The sequence below is a fragment of the Peromyscus maniculatus genome, chromosome 1, assembly GCF_049852395.1.
Source record: "Peromyscus maniculatus bairdii isolate BWxNUB_F1_BW_parent chromosome 1, HU_Pman_BW_mat_3.1, whole genome shotgun sequence".
Classification (NCBI taxonomy): domain Eukaryota; kingdom Metazoa; phylum Chordata; class Mammalia; order Rodentia; family Cricetidae; genus Peromyscus; species Peromyscus maniculatus.
This window is the reverse complement of record NC_134852.1, coordinates 137,897,489-137,901,862: the sequence shown is the minus strand read 5'-3', so window position 1 is coordinate 137,901,862 and position 4,374 is coordinate 137,897,489. Positions and strand designations below refer to the sequence as shown.

At 44.7% G+C, this 4,374-nt stretch overlaps 1 non-coding gene across 1 annotated transcript; it reads right to left on the bottom strand.

Moving 5' to 3' along the window:
• Positions 1–3,342: 3,342 nt before the first annotated feature.
• LOC121827036 (U1 spliceosomal RNA) lies at positions 3,343–3,511 on the bottom strand. Its single transcript, XR_006069182.1, has one exon. It is a non-coding gene; the product is annotated as a U1 spliceosomal RNA (small nuclear RNA).
• Between the last annotated feature and the right edge of the window lie 863 nt (positions 3,512–4,374).

Genomic DNA, 4,374 nt, shown 5'->3' with positions numbered 1-4,374 from the left:
AGAGACCTAACTGCCTCCATTGTAATGGTGTTTCCCATTTTTTAATGAGGGAAAAAAACCTCTCTTTTAACTAATTCATCCCTTTAAGAAATCTCAATTGTCTCACCAAATCTGCTGACAGTGACCGTGAAAATGTGAGACTGAGTGCTTCTGCATAGAACAGTAGAAGCCCAAATGGGTGTCAAGGCAGCTACGTAGTTTGGCAGCAGCCCAAGGAGGGGTCCAGGGAAAGCCCACAACCCACAGGGAGAAAAGAAGCCAAAGAGCTAGCTGTCTGGATGAGGGAACATGTGAAAGCATCTGACTCATGTGGTGTTTTGGGCCAAATGCCTGTGTATGGAATTTGCTGCAGAATGGCTGTAACAGAAAAATCCTACACTTGCTCAGAGGCTTAGGGAAAAAAGAGAGGAGAACCTAGCAGGCAGGGTAGTGACTCTGGCTGTATGCAGCTCAGGCCTGTGTCGGTTGGCTGCAAAGCCACAGGGAAGTGGTTTTTTTTTTTTTTTTTGTGAATTCATGCCCCAAAAGTTGGATGCCAGATGTAGTGTGAATTCTAATTGGTCTTAATAATAAAAACCTGGAGTCAGATATTGGGGTAAATGCTGAAAGATCAGAGAAGTAAAGGAGCCATCCACTAGAGACTTCTTACCTCTACCAATTCTGCAGACCGAAGGTGGGTGGTGGTGGTGAGTTCTTCTCTTCATCTGCCTTATATTCCTCTCTCCACCCAGCCATATCACTTCCTGTCTCCCCCTTTCTAGTGCTAGGATTCAAGGCATGTGCCTCCCAAGTACTGGGATCAAAGGCGTGAGAGCCCAAGTGCTGGGATTAAAGGTGTGAGCCACCAGTGCCTGGCTTCTATGGTTAACTAGTGGCTGGCTCCACATTCTGATATCCAGGCAAGCTTTATTTGTTAGAGCACAAATAAAATATCACCACAGAGGCCAGTCTGGTCTATATAGATCTTGTTCCAGGGCTACACAGTGAAACCCTGTGGTGGTGGGGCTTGGACAAAGATACACAAAATAGGCCTGGGGAGAGGTCTTGGTGGGTAAAGTGCTTGCTTTGTAAACATGAGGACCTGAGTCTGGGCCTCCAGCATCCGTATAAAAAGCCTGATGCAGCGATATGTATCTATAACCCCAATACTGGTGGGTGAACACAGTTAAGTCCCAAGGACTGGCAAGGCAGCCTAGCGCAAAGGGTTAATTCCAGGTTCAGTCAGAGACCTTGTCTCAAAAATAAGGTAGAGGGGCTAGGAAGATCAATGATTAAGAGCACTGGTTGCTTTTCAGAGGACCTGTGTTCAATTCCCAACATCCACAAGACAACTCACAATAGTCTGTAACTCCAGTCTTGGGATCTGACTCCCTCTTCTGTCCTCTGTGGATACCAAGCAGGTACGTGGTACACAGACATACATGCAGCAAAATACTCATACACATAAAAAAGAGTCTTTAAAAATATGGTAGACAGCAAAGGATGACTTCCAATGTAACCTCTGGCTCCTACTTGTTCATGTGTCTATGTGAGCACACTCATGCATATACCAGGAGTGAGGGAGGTGGTGGCATACATAGAAACACTCAAAAGTGAGATGACATGGATCAGATCTGGACACCTAACAATCAAATGAAATGGTCAAATCCAGTTCTATAAAAGGAAGCCCGTTGTAATTATTTAGAATAATCATGAGTCTTATTATTTGGGAGGCAGTTAATCATGCTTCAAGTGTTGAGAAGCTGCTTGCTCCATTCAAACCAACCAGCTTTTTTTTTCCTTGTCTCATGTATCCAAGGCTGGCTTCAAACTTACTTACTATTCAGCTGAAGATTACCTTGAATTTCTAATCCTCCTGATTGCTGGATTACAGGCATGTACCACCATGCCGGTTTTTATGTGATGGTCTCACAACTAAACCTAGGGATTTGTGTGTCTCTAGGCAAGCGCTCTATCAACTGAGCTACACCTCCAGCCTCTGCATTCTGTAGCAGTTTTGATAAATTGTGTGTGTGTGTTGCTAGGAAATAAACCAAAGGTTGTACTATACGGTTAAGCTATACCCAAAAATTAAGCATAATATTCTGTGTAGGTTTCTTTTTGAGACTGGGTGTTGCTCTGTAGACTAGGCTGGCATGAATTCCCCACTCTTCTCCGTTTACCTTCTGAGTACAGAGGTAGACGTGTGTCACCATACCTGGCTGCCTATCCTCTCCCCAACACCAGTAAATGTTGAGACTGCAGGCATGCACCACCATGCTCAGCTCCAGATATATATATATATATATATATATGGATATATACACATATATATGTATATGTATATATGGATATATACACACATATATATGGATATATGCATGCATGTATGTATGTATGCATTTTTTTCCTGAGACAGGGTTTTCCTGGCTGCCCTGGAACTCACTTTGTAGACCAGGCTAGCCTTGAACTCTCAGAGATCTGCCTGTCTCTGTCTCCCGAGTGCTGAGATTAAAGGCATGTGCCTCCACACCCAGCTGCATATTTTTTTTAACGTTTTTGGCTTTTCGATACAGGATTTCAGGGTTGGGGATTTAACTCAGTGGTAAAGCGCTTGCCTAGCAAGCCCAAGGCCCTGGGTTCGGTCCTCAGCTCCGGAAAAAGAAAAAAACAATCGATAAAGGGTTTCTCTGTGTAGTTTTGGTGCCTGTCCTGGAGCTCACTCTGTAGAGCTCACTCTGCTGGTCTCGAACTCACAGAGATCCGCCTGGCTCTGCCTCCCGAGTGCTGGGATTAAAGGTGTGCACCACCACCGCCCAGCGTTTCTCTGTATTTTTAAATAATGTAAAAAATAAGTACCAGAGACAGACTAATAGTATTAAGAATTTTTCCCCTTTATGGAACATCAAGAATTCTTATAGTAACTCCATTGAGATAGGTTTCGTTTGCATTCCCATTTTGCAGAAGGAACAAATTTTTTTTCTTCAGAGATGTGAAGTCATTTGTGTTCAGCGAGTCAGCTCCGGGTTCATTAACTTCCATTAAGTTGAAGGATCCTGAAGACAGAGAATGGGCAAAGACAAGAAGACTACTTCTAAGACCTAGGCCAGAGCTCCCACTGACTCTGGGAGCACTGTGGGGCTTGATGAAGGCATTTGTCAATCCTACCCGACACTGCCCACTGTACTGGGGATAATGACTGCTGGAACTGCTGGAAAGGTCAGTGAATTGGCCATCGTGGCCAATGGTGACTCAGTCTCAGCATCAGACATGGTAGCCTCCCAGAGGAGCTCAGCTAGCTTATTGTTACCATAGAACCCTTTGTAAAGTATCCATTCTGTTCCCCCAATTCTTCCCCCACCCCATGGGAGAGTGCAAATACAGTCCCCCCACTATCACAAATTATGCACTCAAGTTTCTTGAATTTGAGGAAATCGCAGGAGTCAGCAAATCCAGAGTGCAGTGTGATAAGCCTCGCCCTGGGAAAACCACCACCTTTGTGATCTTGGTATCTCCCTAGCTAGGTATCTTTTTTTTTCCCCCTGAGACAGGGTTTCTTTGTGTAATCCCCTGGCTGTCCTGGAACTTGTTCTGTAGACTGGGCTGGTCTCAAACTCACAGAGATCTGTCTGCTTCTGCATGCGCCACCCCGCCTGGCTCCCCAGTTCTTATTCCTGAATGTTTTGGGGGAGGTAAAAACTTATAACTGGGGATAGGGATTTGGCTCATTCGGTAGAGTGCTTCTCTAATATACGTAAAGCCTGAGGTTTGGTCCTCAACACTGCGTAAACTGGGTGTTACGGTGCACACCTGTACTCCTCAGCCACACAGTGAGAATGATGCTAGCTTTCAATACATGAAACCCTGCCCCCAAAATATGTCATTATGCCAGGCATGGGTCCCACCTTTAGTCCCAGCACTCAGGAGGCAAGCAGACTTCTGTGAGTTCAAAGCCAGCCTGACCTACAGAGTGAGCCTGTCAAACAACTGTCATTACTTTAAAATTTGTACACACATTTCCTCTTTATTATCACTTTAGAGTACTTATTTTTTAATGATTTATTCTTATTTATATCTGTATCAGGGTGTCAGATCCCTTGGAGTTACAGATGGTTGTGAGCTGCCATGTGGGTACTGGGAATTGAACTTGGGTCTTCTGGAAGAGCAGACAGTGCTCTTAGCCATTGGGCCATCTCTCCAGCCCCAATTATCATTATTATCATTATCATCATCATTATTATTATTATTTTGGTTTTCAAGACAGAGTTTCTCTGTGTAACAGCCCTAGTTGTCCTGGATCTCGCTCTGTAGACTACCTGGCCTCAAACTCACAGTGATCCACCTGCCTCTGCCTCCCGAGTGATGGGATTAAAGGTGTGCATCACAACCTAACAA